This window comes from Amblyomma mixtum, chromosome 9 (genome assembly GCF_055824585.1).
Source record: "Amblyomma mixtum isolate Tamu chromosome 9, ASM5582458v1, whole genome shotgun sequence".
In the NCBI taxonomy this organism is placed as follows: domain Eukaryota; kingdom Metazoa; phylum Arthropoda; class Arachnida; order Ixodida; family Ixodidae; genus Amblyomma; species Amblyomma mixtum.
In genome coordinates, this window is record NC_143020.1 from 52,228,152 (window position 1) to 52,245,175 (window position 17,024).

Below are 17,024 nucleotides of genomic sequence, written 5' to 3' on the forward strand. Positions count from 1 at the left end.
TTGTCGGCCGCATTCTGAGATTTTGAGCGAAAAAAATTGCTGTTTGAGCCACTGAATAGAAACCAAGTTTAACGTTTTTATTTATTTGAAAAGCAATTTACGCAGCCCGCATGCAGGTTTCATTATGAGGGGCTTTGAAGTACAACTCTAGCCAGGAGTCAAGATAAGGACAAGTTTATGCACGGTATCGTTAACGGAATTGAAATACGGCTCATTCTTCACTGCAGCCTTTGCTACCTATCCCTTGCAGACATCAATAACAACGAGAGAAACGTTGCACTTTGTACTTAGCTGCATAACTGCACTTTGAATCTTTCAGCCTATACTCTCAGGTTAGTCGATTACGTAACAGCTTTGAGGCGATAAAACACGCACACACTAATATGAATAATCCACTTGAAAGATCAGCTTTCATCTTCTCCGTACTACAATTTTGATCCAGGGACAGCCATTTTCAGGAATTGTTCCCGCTCCTAACTCCTTCAGTACAGATGCAGTGGAACTCCAAAGACCCGGCATAAAGCGAGTCGGGCATCAGTTCTTAGGAGCTACAGAGGACGTAGGCTCTGGAACCGTTCAGAGACGAAGAGCACATCTGTCGGATCATCATAGCCCGTGTCCCAAAGGTGCGCTGGGATCCGTTTTTCTTGCCTTGTATATTTCTGTTTCTCCTACTGTGCGAAGAAAAAGTTGCACAATGTTTTCTACGCCGCATGCTGTTATAGGGCAGAAACCTATGGCGCCGAAACATGAAGGCTAACAAACAGCGTTCAGCTTAAGTTAAGGACAACGCAGCTAGCTATGGAAAGAAAAATGATAGGTGTAACGTTAAGAGATCGGAATCGGCGGGTGGAGTGGGTGAGAGAACAAACTCGGTTTAAGGACATCCTAGTTGAAATCAAGAGGAAGAAGTGGGCTTGGGCAGGGAATGTACTGTGAAGGCAAGATAACCGCTGGTCCTTAAGGGTAACAGAGTGGATTCCAAGAGAAGGCAAGCGTAGCAGGGGGTGGCAGAAAGTTAGTTGGGCGGATGAGATCAAGAAATTTGCGGCGATATGGTGGCCGCAACTGGCAAAGGACAGGGTTGATTGGAGAGACATGGGAGAGGCCTTTGCCCTGCAGTGGGCGTAGTCAAGCTGATGATGATGATTCTACGGAAATATTAAAAAGGATGGTTCATTCTTCTGATGTAAGAAAAAATGGCTGAGGCTTAACTTGGTTAACCCTGGTCAGATGCGAAGCATATTGATGGCTAGGCTTGGTAATACATGGCTTTCCTTGGTTGAATACTTGGTCATTTTAATACAACCACTAGAAGCCTTCGTCGTGGGGGAAGACAACGGCATGGCTACAGCGGAACGCCGACTAACCCCGAGACGCGCGTTGGGTGGGCGCCTGGATTGCCACGGAAGCCGCGTCCGCCTGCCCGGTGGAGCGAGCGTTTCACCGACACCGAGTGTGAACGCGCGTTCGAAATGCTCGGGAATGCCGCTCGAGGACATTCCGGTGTCTGTGCGATGGCATCGTTCTCCCTCTCCCAGAGCGTGACGGCGATCTGTCGTGACGTCATGTGTCACGTGGTATGTCACGTGGTGTGTCGTCACTGTACCACGTGGTCTGCACGGCGTGCAACCACAGGGACGGCGCGAGGTGGACCCTCATCTTCCTCTGTCGTGACGTCATGTGTCACGTGGTATGTCACGTGGTGTGACGTCACTGTACCACGTGGTGTGCACGGCGTGTAACCACGGCGAAGGGCTGTAGTGTACCTCCGTCTTCCTCTGTCGTGACGTCATGTGTCACGTGGTGTGACGTCACTGTACCACGTGGTGTGCACGGCGCGTAACCACGGCGAAGGGCTGTAGTGTACCTCTAGTAATATGCTTCGCAAAAAAATCTTTCTTTTAACGGGTTTCCGTCGAACGCATCGAGCAGTTTGGACTATCGTAGAAAACCAGTGAGGAATGCTTTTGACGACAGCAAAAACGTAATCACAAAAAAAAAGATACAAGACTGCCTTCGAGTGAACTGCGGATATATTGATTGTTGTAGTGGAATCTTACATTATATGAAAAAATTGCTTTCATACACTTTTTCCCGCTCAAAAATGCTTTTGTCCAGAATTGTTGGGCATGAATATAAAACGCCGCTAACTGGTTGACGTGACTCTTCTTCGGCATTCAAACAAATCCCTCGCGTAGCGTAACGGAAATAGGAATGCTTGGATGCCTCGACGCGGAAACACACAAGCGCCTTTTATTTTCATAAGAAGCTAATATTTAGCGTCTTCTACGTCGAGTGCTAAGAAAACGCATATAAGCACAAGTGCTCGTGCACGGGTTTCGACAGTCATTCAGTCAGTGAGAGAGAAATAACAGAGAAATAGTAATATTCGGCAGCGTAAACACACTGTTATGGCTAGGACACGTTCTATTGCTCGGCAAAACAGAGCAAACAGTTGCTATATTCTTTACAAACTAATGCGTAAGAACAAAATCTTAACAACAAGGCGATTAGGCATTGGTACGAAAGCAGGAACTTAAAAAAACTTCTCAAAATGTCAATAAATGCAAACGAGAAGGCAAAGAAGACAACAAAATTAAAAAGGATGTTCTGGAAATCAGTATCAATGAATGCGCCATAATACCGGGATCTGCGTTTTTCACTTTACCGACTGAGAACCACTTGGATCACTACTCTGTATTACTTGCAACTAAGCTTCAGTACAGTGCGACGTATTAACCTTCGATATTTTTCCCCCAAATCCCGCATGTACCACTATCCTGGTATTTGTTTCCGCATTCCCAAGTTTATGCGTTTTGACATTTTTTATTTAAAATGTCGTTCAGAAGACGTGCCTAGTACCAGTCACTTGACATAACTATTATCTGTACATTGAGTATCGAGTCACCAGTTGCTCTGCATCCTCTTCATCAATGCCGTGCCAACAAAACCTAACTTCGCGCCGTCCTGTGTTCTACAACAGAGTCGTAAGCGTGTTACAGTCTATTCATTATTATCATCATTAGCAGCAGCCTAACTACGTTCACTTGGGGAGAAGGGCGTCTCCAAGTGACGTCAAATTAAATCTGTTTCATGCCAGTTGCAGCCACCGTTTCCCTGCTGATTCGCTAATATCATCCGTCCACCAGATTCTCCGCCACCCCCCCGCTGATCTTTCACAAATAAATACCCTTGGAATCCACGCTCGTATCCTTAACGGCAATCGGTTATCTCTTCCCTGAACCATATTCTTCGCTCTAGTTCATTTCATCTCGTTTATTCCTGCTATGATATCACTAATGCCAGGTCGCCTTGTAATCGAGGCTTGTTTCCAAAGGGCAAGATTGTCAACTATCCGCGGTGAGCTAGATATCATTACCGGCACCGGCATTTGTTCTGGTAGTAAAATTACGGTGGATCTTCCAGAGCGAAAGATGGGGACATAAGGTGGTAGATTGACTATACCACCATACCAACATACCCAAATTTCTATTCATCTGAAGTTACTCTCTCTCTCTATGTCCTCTAATCCACGGGGCTCAATTTGCACCTGTTAAAGCTGTCATAATTACACCGCCTCTATCATTGTCCCCACTTTGTTTCTCATCTTCATCGTTGTTCACGGAAGGAAGCGCCCTTATCTTTGCGTGTTGAGCTCCAAAACTACGGTCACATGACGAAGTTCGCTGATTGTTACCGTTTCGTGCCAGCGCCCGACAGGTCGCCGGTTGGTTTGCCTCACCCACCACAGGAGGGGACATCACCCCTTGCCCTTTGAGGAGCTCAATCGGCCCACTTGGAAAGGTGCCCCATCAGAGGTCAGCACCCCCGCGCCCACGGGGAGTGCTTCAGTGACGTCAGCGACATATGGCGACCATTGACGAGAGATCACCCCCCCCCCCCTACCTCCCGACCCGTGGCCAATTCGAGGAAGCAGCAAGTGGTGCCGCGGGATCGCATTCTGCGAAGCTCGCAACAAACAAACAACCCCGGCTTTGGTTGGAGCAGCAACGCGGCCGCCTCGACTGCCGGCCTCTTCTTAACTCAAGCTTACTCCGGTTCCTTTTTGTCGACGGGGTCTTCGCTGCTCTGAGCAACCGTGGCTAGAGTCAGCGATGAAGAAAAGAGTAGCGGAAAAAATGCCTCCAGGGGACGTCGCTCGGAAGGCGGTAACCCTTTGCCCCCCTCCGGAGCCCTTTCTTTGATACCTTTCCTGGAGAAAGGGTCCCTCTCCGTGGGAGAGCACAGACATCGCAGACGCTGTGTGGTGGATAAGAGAACGACACTGTGCCCTGTTGCGGTTCGCCGCCCTCTTGTTCATCCCGAGGACCTCCGTTGAGTATCATACGCGTACAAACATTTGATTTCTTTCTTCCATTGCGATTTCTCTCGGATTAAGCACAGTGCGGTGCCTTCGTTTAGACTTGGCCCGGTTAACACAAGTTCTTTGTTGTGCATCACAAATGCAGGGCAATGGCACACTCAAAGATTTCGATAGTTTACAAATGCATTAAACACTGTTGTGACTCACTCTTCCTGCGTTTGCTCTTACCTCTCATGGGACAATTTTTCATGCTTCCGATAAGAATCTTGATACCGCACGACTTTTCTTTTTTAGCATTGTTATTATTGTTATTAGTATTATTATTAGTTTTTATTGAAAAACACAATAAAACGAGTAAAAAACGTGTTGCTAACTGCGGCACCTGCTACCGAAGCTTGAAGCGTCTGCGGTACTGCTAGCGGAAATAAAAGAGACAAGGAGAGGGAAGGAAAAGGAAAGATAGAAAGAAATGATAGAAGCCTTTTTCCCTTAAAAAAAACGTTTTGGTGCTTTCGACATTCTGCGCTCATTATTTTCTCACACCAAAAATACATCTAAATGTTATTTCTTGTACAAGGCCCTTTTTTTATCGTTTTTTTGGGTGAGCGTTTAAACCATAATGCAGCGCCATTTATTGGTTATTTTTCAGTTCTTATCAAGCGCTCCTGTTACGTGTGCCCCTCCTGGGGTACTGGCGCGTATAACGTATATGTTCTCGATGTTCTTTATTTTAGTTTCTGGCCATCCGCCTGTCCTCGTGTTACCGCGGTATATATGTTGCACCCGAAAAATATGAGGCCGGCACGATGAAGGAAGTGATTGATTTTTCTAGCCAAAGTGTTTGAATGTAAGATGGCGAGCCCAAGAGAGGCGCGTGCCGCCGGCACGAGAGGCGTGCTCCATTAGGCTAAACTTCGGCGTCATCGTCATCGGCGGCTGGTGCGGCTCCTACCGCGTGAGGCCGCTGCTATTGCTACATATATACCAAATGAAGAATGAAACGGCCCGTGATTTTGAGTATTTGGCCCTCATCCAAATGCGACCACAGGGCGATCTAAGTCTCGCGAAAATGGGCTACAAGGCTAAAATCTTCCGTAAATATAGGCGACGGAGGTGTTCGCAATGGAAAAAATAGAAAGAGACACTGCAGTGATGGAACCGGTCTCCGATCTGTTTCATTTACAAATACCAACCCGGTACTTGCCCCTGCACTGTATTGCATTACGGGCTCTTCGAGGGTCCGTAACGTTCTCTCCTCTTGATATAAAAAATGTTCTGAGAGATCGAAATGCCTCACAGAATGGTAGGCACTAGTGTTTAACTTCTTAATTGTACGGAAAGGTGCCGCTGGTCACATGCGGTTGGTCACATTTCGCTCTTTCCTTTTTGTCCTTTTATTGTGATTTGTGACTTTTTTATTGCCTCTACATTGAGCAATTGACAGCCCAGCACCTTTGTAGTGTGGGTTGGACTTCTGTACCCAAGAACACAAGTACCAAGATTACGTGAAATGACCTACATCCCCGAATATCAAACAGGCATCAGAATTTCAGGAAAAACCGGCATGCTCTTACTGAAACGCTGTATTCTAAATAAATGGCAGGTGTCCTCTTTATTTACGTAGAAAAGGCGAACCGCAGAGCTCATGAAAGCAGACGTTTCCGAGTTAGCTAAGCTCTCAAGTGCTTCTAGAGTTAGGTACCTAAACTGATGGCTCCAGCTCCTACTCTGGTCACTTTTATCCAATCATCAGAAACCCACGTCACAGTGTGGTGGTAATGGGCCAGCAACCCTTGCCATCCAACTTCCAGATCCTGGCTTCACTACACTACCCACCCTAACGTGGGGACGTTCTGTGGGCTGCTTCTGACGTCATGCTGATCAGATCGGCAAGCCACCTGTAGATGTGAACAGAAGGAACCCAGTCGAAACAAAGCGAAAAAGAATAAAACAGGTGAACATGTCACGTTTCGACAGCGTTCCCTTCCCCATTTACCCTTGCCTTTACTTCACTCCGCCATGATCGTGCTTCTCTCCCTCTCACCCATTTCTTTCCTTTGCGTTTGGGTGCTTTCTACGCGGCGGCTTTGTTTGATGCCTCTTTGTAAATAACCGCGGACAACCCGTGGCTCCCCCTGTCGGCAAAAGCCAGAACAATGGCACCATTCGAGTCCGCCTTCGAGGGCCAGATACGTTGCATGCTTCACATCGATGGAGCGAGAGGTAGGGACCCCCGGCGACCCCAAGCGCCCCGCGCCATTGATGGAATCTCGCCCTCGACTGCACAGCCCTCCCCGCATTCTCCGATCACCGACCACCTTTCAAGCCTTCTGCCGCAAGCTACACGGCCTCCTTTTCAACGCGACAAAACTGCAGAAAGAGCACACTGGAGAATGCCGCCGCCAGCTGAGGAAAAGAAAAAAGACCGTCCGTCGCCATATTCTCTCTGCAAGCCACGTAACGTCGATGAAAATACGTACGCAAGAGGGGGCGACTGCTTCGTCAACGTCACAACTGGAGGAGTACAAGCATTTGCATAGATTATTCCCTTACCCCCTGCCACGACGCCATGCGGCCGCCACTCGACGCGGAACATTGAAAGATTCCACCTTTCTTTTTACGTCTTTTCTTTTTTCCTGCGGGAGTTCAGTGTCTCGCATTGTAGGGGGCGCGCTTTTCAACTGGTGAAAGCCACGCGAGGCGATGCTCCGATGAGAAACAACCCGGCAGGTTCGTTCCGCGCCGTGTGGAAAGAACGCCGCGTTACCAGGACAGGCGGGCCATTCACTGCGCACCTCGCCAAAGCACGCGGTCGAATAGTGCTTCGCGGAAGACGAAAAAAAAAAAGTGGAGGGGAAATTCACTCGCCCTTGGTCCGTCCCGATCTACCTTACTGCCCGCGCCGATCGGAGCCATCGGCGTCGCTGAGGACACTACATCACGCGGGGACGCCGCCTCTCCCTATGGCGCCCAACGTGTGGAAGCGTGAAGCCGTTAATGACGATGGTGATTGGGCTCGGGGAAGAACGCGCCTTCCCGAAACGACCTTCGTGGATTCAGCGCTCTGGCTATGTGCTCCCGCTGAGTCGATCTATGGGAAGAGAGGCCATGATCCTGGTTTATGAGCTCAGCACGAGCACCGTACATCACGATCGACTGGCTTCGCGAGCGCTTGGGAAGTGGCCGAGGCGTGAAGCCCTTAGGGGTGCTAGAGATTATCTGAACGACACTTAATGGGATTTGAGAATGGAGGTGCCGACGGGGCTACCGGCTTGGAATTGAAAACGTATTCGAGGAGAGGGCTGAGTCGGGCTGGTTGGTTCATATTGAATGGTACGGCAAAACAGCGCTGACGGACGGGACGGAAGAAGATGAGACAGACACATGCGCTGATTTTGTCGAGTCGCGGATGCTCGCAGTATTTTGGCCCCAGCACGAGCAGGTTATTCACCTTCGGGGGGAGACTTGCGTTCCCCAGCACGACGACGTCTTGTTGAGGCGAGGTAGGAGGCGCTGTGTCTGTCTCATCTTCTTCCGTCTCGTCCGTCAGCGCTGTTTTGAAAACGTTCTTGCTGAAAAGAGCAGGTCTGGGGAGAAGATCAAGGGTGGAAGAATGATATGATCACACTCAATACAGGAATCAATTCGGCATTAGCATATTCCCAGATAGATTTTAGAATACAGCTACCCGAATAATTATTGCTGTTTCGCGCATAGTTCTGTTTCGCTGTGATCACGTAACATCATTTTGTCTAGTGTATTTACTGTTTTGAGCGTAGTCTGCAGTTTTTCAGAGTAACTTTACTTTTCAATGTGACAAAAATGCAGAATGTTTTTAACTGTGTTCATCTGTTTAGCCATCTCTCAGTGTAATTGTGGGATCTCCTTCTACTTGAAATCCAGCTAATTTTTATCATTTTCTGACGTTTTCAGGACCATTTCTTAACGGGTGTCTATTTGCGCGTTAAACAAAGAGGAGTATGTGGCATGCCAATAAGCGGCAAACTCTTTAATCAACAATTAACTAAAGATATTCTAAAAACCCTTCCTCTTGATTCACTGGAAGGCGAGCATTTCAAGCCCGATCGATATCCACGGCGTTTCAGAACCGCTAATGACGACCTTGGTTTGAAACAGAGGTGGCTAACAGTGCGATTGTATTGTTGGCACTTTTTGGCTTGTATACATGACAACGCGACACGGCGCAAGAAACATGCATTCCTGCAGCAGTATAGTCCTGCGTTGGCGCAGCAGATGCGACTGCAAACTTTTTTCTTTGCTAATGCACCACAGCGACCGCCACACAATATAGGCGAACGAGTGAACAGCTGGTTAAAGATCACCTATCAAAGCGCCTTACCAGGGAGTTTTGGCTGAACGTTCGTATTCCGCGTTCCCCTGATGACGTGGCGTAGACCAAAGGACGCTCCATTGATTTCTTAAGGAGCCCAGTACAGACTGGTGTTTTCGGACAGATGCTTCTGTATTCGGAGCTGAACGATGTGCTCTGGACAATTCATTCTGAGGCTCAGACGATAGCATCACGCAGAACCTTTTTCCGACATCCCGCACTGAAGTAATGGGCAGACGCCTTATTCCTCTGGCAATTTGCGGTCAGGAGTAACTGTAGCTCCCTATAGTCATTTTTGCAACAACTTAGTTCTCGGGATCGGCAACGGCATCCATCGTAACGCACCCATAAACGTTAACAAAACGGCGAAGGCTGATGGACGCTTTCAACGTCCAGCCGGTGGTAGCTTTCATTTCGGCCGCTGCTATAGATCAGAATCCAGAGTCGCTCCTGGGCGCGGCCATTTTCCGCCGACTGGTGCGCCGCGGTGCGGGCGCTTCTTTGGGGACTGCGGGGCTGCGGCAGCTCCGCGGCCGCGCCTGCATATAGCCGCGCTTCGGGCGCTAAAGAAATATTGCCGAGCATACTTCCGCAGCGTGGCTGTGTTGCAGGAAGTATTCACATTATCAAAGGGAGCACATTGATGCGTTTTAATGACATTTAGTGTGACATTCACGTGAATTGTGCTGACGCTTAGAACGCGCTCCAGCTTATATCGCTACCGTCTTGGTGCTCCACTGCAAAAAAAAAAATTTGTTCAATATCAAGTATTTGGTGTGCGGCTAGCTTGCAGTTCCAATTCCCATGCACTCTTATCCTTCGGCCATAAAGTACCACCCACAAACAGGGCTTTCCTGTCGCATGCGTGGTGCGCCAGTTTATCAAAACAAATTACCGCTGTGAGCTTAACTGAGTCGCAGCGCCAACAAAAAACAAAATCTGTCATGGTTTCTGCAACCTGGCGCATAAAAACGTACTTTTCCTCAAATTATCAAAGCTTGAATAGATATTAGCAGCGAATCCAGCTTTCACGAATTCGGAGGTCCGAAGTCGCGTTCATTTTATTCGGTAGCTCTCGCCGCGTGCGACAGCGTTGCGTAGGCGTTTGGCTAAGTGTGAATGAATGTATTAAAATCGCGCATTTTCCCATGATTAAGGTAGATAGCAAAAGTAGAAAGACACTACGGTAAACCCTTTACCCCCCCTTTGATCCCTATGACATGCGTGCGGAAAGAGGAACTGAAATTGGTAGCGGTCGTGCTTACAGTCCTGTGCATGAAATGTGTTTAATGGGAACTAGAGCAAGCTCAGCGCAAGGAGGTGAGCGAAAACACGCCCTTCATTGGGACAACCTTCAGTCTGCAGCTCGCCTATCCAGTTACTACACCACTGATTCAAATCAATCCACATTCCTGCGCCTAAAATTATCATAGATGATAGCGCACGTAAAAGACGGCAACAAACGACACGCCAGCGCAGAAATCTGCTTAGAAGTGCCGGTTTCCAGTCCGCACGCTACCTGGCCGACTACTCCGCGGGAAACATCCTTGCTGTTTGCAATACTATTCCAGAATTTCCCTGAGCAGCGCCGCCGCACCAGCGGCTCGGTGGAGCAGCGTCGCCACTGCGGTGCCAGCGTTTAGAATCCTGAGCCAGCAGAATATCATTGAAAAATGTAGCTCGAAAAACGAGACACAGAAAAGGTGAAGACAGGACACGAGCGCTAATCATCAATATCATCATGATGGGCACAAACAACGAGACAGACGCGCACTGCCTCGCCGCACTTACTCACATCCAAATGAACTGAAAAAAACTCGGAGATGTCAAGTTAACGACTAACTGCGCGCAAGATAACCGCAGTACTGTCTGTAGAGGGAAAATGTGAGTAGTGACGCACAGCACACACCCTCAGACGTTATGATGAAGCACTACAACGACAGAAGCGAACACGTAAACATGCATTCTACGCGCGGCGCCGGCGCGACCCGCAGTCCATCGGTCCGCGCGCGCCGATAGATGGCGACTGGTGTCGAGAGTAGGGGCGCGCCAGCAGCCTGCGTGTGAGGTTAAAAGGATCTGGTCTATAGGCCAACGTTTTTAGATCCCTCTAAAAACGTTGCTATAGGCTGCACTGCTCGCAGCCAGCAATCACGGAGTCCCTGTTTAGGTAAGTTTACGTCATATTTCGTCTCGGAGAGTCCGGAGTTTCAATCGCAGCGGCGGGAAAGCGTTTTTAAACTTAGAATCCAAATCATTTAGCAATAAATGCACCTTTCGCTGCCGGACAAGCGCTAACATGCCACGTAATGCCAAACTATCGGATTTTGATAACAAAAAAAATTTTGACATCTTTGTTCACGCTGTCTCTAAACTTATCCGTTGCTCATGCACAGCCTTCCAAGCAACTAAGTTAACCGTACACTTCCCTGTACACATCGTCCCTTCCGCAGGGACAAAAAAGATAAAAACAAATGTGCGCGTCCTAAGCACTTTAAGCACTCGCAGGTTGTACCGGCCGAGGGGATTCCCCTTCTGGCACGCGTCCTCTGGTGCGGCCGCACGCTTCGCGTGGTCATAGACCTCGCTGTTTAAAGAGCTGCACTGCCAGCTACGGAACCTGGGGTCACCACCGGCACTGGTCGGGGTGAGGCGATCACCTGCTCGGCCAATTAGCTAAGCCCGGCCGGCTGCGCGATGTGCTCCAGCATCGGTGCTGCTATATACCCTCCTGCACCGGACGGGACCGTTGGCGTTTTGACGCTGCTGTGCGGCCGAGTGAAACGAAGAACTACAGGACTGTGCGAAGGCAACGGGAGAGAGGGAGAGTGGGGGAGTGGATCAATTCCTCCTCTCGCATCGGGCCAACACCTGCGTCCTCCCTCCGTATGATTCGGCCGCGTCGACGGCGGTCGCACTTTGACCCCGATGAAAGGTGGTACGGCGACGCTGCATTTAAAAAATGCCGAGTGCTGTCGTCGTTCTTGTTTCTCCTTCCCTGCCTCTTCCCTTTCTCAACTGAACGTTTCGGTCGTTGCCTTGGAAGTCCTTCAGGCCGAAGTGATGGAGTCTCGTGACAGTTTCTCGAGGACGCGTTGTTTATTTATTTATTTGTTTATTAATGGTAGAACAATTTATGGCTCGGTCGCGTCAGCACAAAGTGTCCGCAAATTTTTCCGCACGATTACGTCGTTCTCTTAAGTTGAATGTGTGAAAGTGTGATAGTATGTGACAGATAGTGTGTGATAAAATGTTGCCATGGGAAAAATTTGGGTTATTAGGTGCAATTAGTTAATTAATTAAACTCGAAATATACACCTAGATGTCAAAATAGCCACGGACGTCGATGTAGAACATGGACGTAAGAATAGCCACGGACGTCGATGTAGTATGTGGACGTTTTGCCTTCGCGTTGCTCCAATGCGTGTCGCCGCAGAAATCTCAAGCTTTTTATTTATTTATTTATTTATTTATTTATTTATTTATCTCATTTAAGGCCAACAGCGAAGTGATGGGATAAATATGCGGATGCATTACAAAACATTTCATAATAAAGCATAACATGCTGAGCATAAGCCATGCCTTTTAAATATTAATTCTAATTAGACGTATTAAGCACGATATCATAAAACTACAGGTGGCGGATATTCAAAATATCGGATGCAATCGGATATTCAAATACCCACTATTCAAAAGTGCCGGTGCATTCGGCTCATATTAGATTGTGAAAATGCGTATTCCAAAATTTACGAGTGTTTATAATCGGACGCTTCGCAATTGCTGTGAAGCTCCGCAAGCAGGCTTTCCCACATACCACGTCTGATGGAAATAAAATGGCCGGCCACCCGCTTTCAACAGATTACGTGAAAGCTCGAGATTTTGTTCTTTAAACCTTCCATAATGTGCTACGTACCTAACGGACACACCACTCGCACTTGTCCTGCAGCCTTCAAAACTCTCCTAGCGAGAGTTTCGCCATCTCGTTTTGGTAATCTGGGATATACGGTAAAGCCAACTGCGAAGTTTTGAGTGAGTGTCCAGCAGTAAGGAAGGCCGAGTCGAAGTGTCACCGGCAGGGCAAGCGACCGAGTAAAAAAATGGCTGAGGCTTAGCTAAGGTTAAGCCTAGTCAGATGCGAAGCATATTGATGGCTAGGCTTGGTAAAGTTCCTCGCTTTGTTCTTCAGTAGTTCTAGAACGTTGTCGCCGAGCCGCATATTGAGCACGCCGCTTAGCCAGGCGTTCATCCCGCTCTTCATCGGTCTCTGTGGCACGCTGAAGCTTTCGCTTCTCGTTCAAATCAGCCCTGCTTCTGGCGGCATCCCAACACCTGGCCGCCTCGTAAGTGCCCGGAGAGCGAGGCAAGCTCAGCTTTATACCGCTGCTGTAGCGTCACGTGGTCAGCTGCAGCGCCTCTGATGTGGAGCCTCCACCGCCGCGGCCGACCGCGCGAGCCGGCAGCCCATCTCTCCTCTGCTGTGACGTCATGTTGTCACGTGGTCAGCCGCCGCGCCTCTGATGTGGAGCCTCCACCGCCGCGGCCGACCGCGCGAGCCGGCAGCCCATCTCTCCTCTGCTGTGACGTCATGTCGTCACGTGGTCACGCTAAAGGTCAATGGTAGCTCCACCGCCGCGCTCGACGGGCTGTAGTGTAGCTCTAGTAATATGCTTCGCATAAAATCTCGCACACCGCATGGTGCACTGTAGACCTCGCAACTATGAGATACGCGCAAAGGAGAGGGTGACGACATCAGAAGGGCCCCTGTCGCTAGGCCAAAGATAGCCTGGCCAACCGCCAGCCGCCAACCGTACCGACAAAGCTGCGCGCAGCGCCGCGCGTCGCTGGCAATTTCTTTTTCTTTTTAGATGCAGCCTCGTCGATCCGACGTCATTGTACCTTGCCCTCGCTGATAGCACACAGAAACTGCGCGCTCGTCACATACTCACAACGTTTGGCTGGTGAAACCTCCCCACACGGTTTTACCACATTTTCGAATTTTAATCCGTTTCTTTTCATTTTGCAGGGGGGGGGGGGGGGGGGATCACTAGATCTTCGGGTAATTTTGCCACTTGTACTGGTGCCTTCATTAGCTAGTTAAGGAGGTTCTGCGACCTGTCCGGTTATTTTTAGCAGCTGTAGTCATGTACCAGTTCATGCTTTTTCTTTGGTCACTATGTTCGCATGACCGCATTACAGCTTGCGTACTACCATGCTGTCCAGTAAAGCAACACACTTCTCTGTACAAGTCCTTGTTTTACATGGGGCTGTATTAAGAGTAGTTTGATTTAATTTAACTTCATCGCCCCGGCTCTTAATCTAAAGCAGAGGAAGGCTTCTTATACCTGTGTTGAATCAACGCTCTGTAGTGCGCATGGAAAAACCTACGCAGCGAACGCACCACCGTGACCGAGAAGTCCGTCACACAAGGTGCTGTTCGCCACTCCATCGCTGGTGAAATCATGTCCAGCTTTGTCGGGCAAAAATCTTGAGAGAGAGAGAGAGAGAGAGAGAAAAGGACGGAAAGGCAGGGAGGTTAACGAAGGGATGCCCAGTTGGCTACCCTACACTTGGGGAGGGGAACAAAAGTTTTAAAAATTCAAAAATTGTAAGACCCTATTATGGAAATATTGAAGGCAATGGTCAAATATTCTTATAAATAGCAAAATCTTTCTTTTAAAGTGTTTCCATCGGTCGCATCAAACAGTTAACACTGCCGTGGAAAACCAATGGGGAACACATTTGATGACAACAAGAACGTTAATAGAAAACAGAATACAAGACTGCCGCCAGGTGATCTGCGGATGTATTGACTGTTATCGTGAAATCTTGCATTATGTGAAAAAAAAATGCATTCATAAACGGTTTCCTGCTCAGAAATGCTTTTGTCCACAATTGCTGGGTATGTTAGTATACTCATCACCGGAGAAAGTAAAAGTTATCCACACCACTCGTTCAGCAAACGTCTTGTTTCTCTTTCCTCTTCGCTCCCCCCCCCCTCTCCCTAACCCCTCAAAAAAAAAAAAACAGCGCTCCAATCGACCCCCTCGGAGTCAAGACACTAGAGACGCCCATACGTGCCTGCCGTACTCGGCAACATCGACTCCGCGGAACCAGCGAAGCGTGTAGAAGTCATAGCCCCGCGATAGGTCTATGCGCCCGCTTATGTGTCGCCAGGAAGCCCGTTCTGCGGCAGAATACCAATCAAGCCTCACGGCGCCGATTAAGCCCATCTGCTCGGTCGTCGTTCGAACGCCTGCAAAGGTGCAACGCCGAGCGGGCGGCCGTAGACCCTGCCTCTCTGCATAGTATGCGTATACTATAAGTGAATGGACGCCGATGCAAGCGGCGCCGTGGGCAGGACGATGGCCCGCTGACACAGAATGCTCCTGCTGTCCCGCGCACCAGAAGGCCTCCCAGGAACGGAGGCAGGAGAGGCAGGAAAACGCTGCAGCCGGCCACAGCGGTTCCTCCCGGAGAGGGCCTTCCCACTGCACCCCTCCCCCTCTTACTTTTCCGTTCTTCCGACGCTCGGAACAACACCTGCTTGGCGCAACACGCGAACGCCGATAGGAGAGTGCATCGGCCGTCCTCCCCCGTCGAACGGAGGTCGGGAGATCGACGATGCTGCGCGTGAGGATCGACTGTGGGCTGTCAGAAGCGAAAGTGTGTCCGCGTTTCTGTTGGTTGGAATGAATGAATGAATGAATGAATGAATGAATGAATGAATGAATGAGCCTGTCTGCCTATCTTTCTACCGGGCCGTCAATCTGCCCATCCTTTTATCCATCAGTCCATCTGTCTGTTTGCCTATCTATCTATCTATCTATCTATCTATCTATCTATCTATCTATCTATCTATCTATCTATCTATCTATCTATCTATCTATCTATCTATCTATCTATCTATCTATCTATCTATCTATCTATCTATCTATCTATCTATCTATCTATCTATCTATCTATCTATCTATCTATCTATCTATCTATCTATCTGTCTGTCTGTCTGTCTGTCTGTCTGTCTGTCTGTCTGTCTATCTATCTATCTATCTATCTATCTATCTATCTATCTATCTATCTATCCGTCCATCCCTCTGTCTGTCTGTCTGTCTGTCTGTCTGTCTGTCTGTCTGTCTGTCTGTCTGTCTGTCTGTCTGTCTGTCTGTCTGTCTGTCTGTCTGTCTGTCTGTCTGTCTGTCTGTCTGTCTGCCTGTGAATGTTTTAGATATAACAGAAAACGCCTGAAGGCGTATCTTCGGGTAGTACTACGATAAAATGAAGGCATTTCAACCTCCGCCTGAGTTCATGCGGGCTTCGTTTTACAAGCGTTGCTACCCGCTCTTCTCTGCTGCCTTTTAGTGCGCTCAGAAACGCCACCTGCTGGCCGAGAAATTTGCAGACTCGTACCCTGAGCTGTTTTTCGCCCTCCGTCCAAATCTCAGAATCTCCAAGGAAAGGCGACCACCGCGACCCTTTGTCACACCTTCTTCTTTCCAGTTGTCGATTCGCCTTGATGTTTATATCACCGCTGCGTTCAATTTTCTCCAGAATGCTCCATGTGCAATGTGCTAGTAATTATCATCTTTTTTTGTTATACCTACCAACAATTCGAAGCTTTTTTGAGACTGTGCTCAGGCACCGACTAGAAGCTGAATAATCTGTCATGAATTTAACGCAAACATCACGCGCGAACAATGCTCTTTTCCATGCCGGTCTTCGACCATTCCATCGGCCATCGCGCCCTGCTCGCTCCCTCGTGGTCCGCCTTCCGGCGTTGCTCGCGAAACCAGCGCTTTAACACCTGCTCTGGCCTTCGGGCTGTGGGGTCGACAGCCTTCGCCTTGCCCTAAACATCCTCCCTGCGTTTTGTGTTCTTATCACTCAGCTGGCGGCGGGGAGCATTGAATGAAGTGTCCGCGAATGTGAGCAGAGTATCAATTAGACCCTCGTGAGGTACAAATCGATCGCCTTTATCCAGAAAGACTGCCTTTTATTTGTTATTTTTTCTTTCAAGAAAACACATTCCTCAACAACTGTAGCCGTTTGTATTCTGCTTCGAGAGACCAGGAAAAGCGCTGCAAGACGTCTTTACCTGAACTTTCTGATGTATGCGACTGATATGAAAATTCAGCTGTGAAATATTCAATTCTTTTATTTTCTTTTCTTTTCAGTTGCTTCCCTGCGCGTCGTAAACACAAAGCTAATGGAGAATCGCGTTTTATAAACAGCGGAGGGAACATGTTCATTTATGCATTGCACGTCGTAAGATTCTCTTGTTCTCCATGGATGATAAGACCGGCAGGTGAGGTTGGAAAGAATGTGTTTGTGCCCAAGCAAGAACGAATTAGG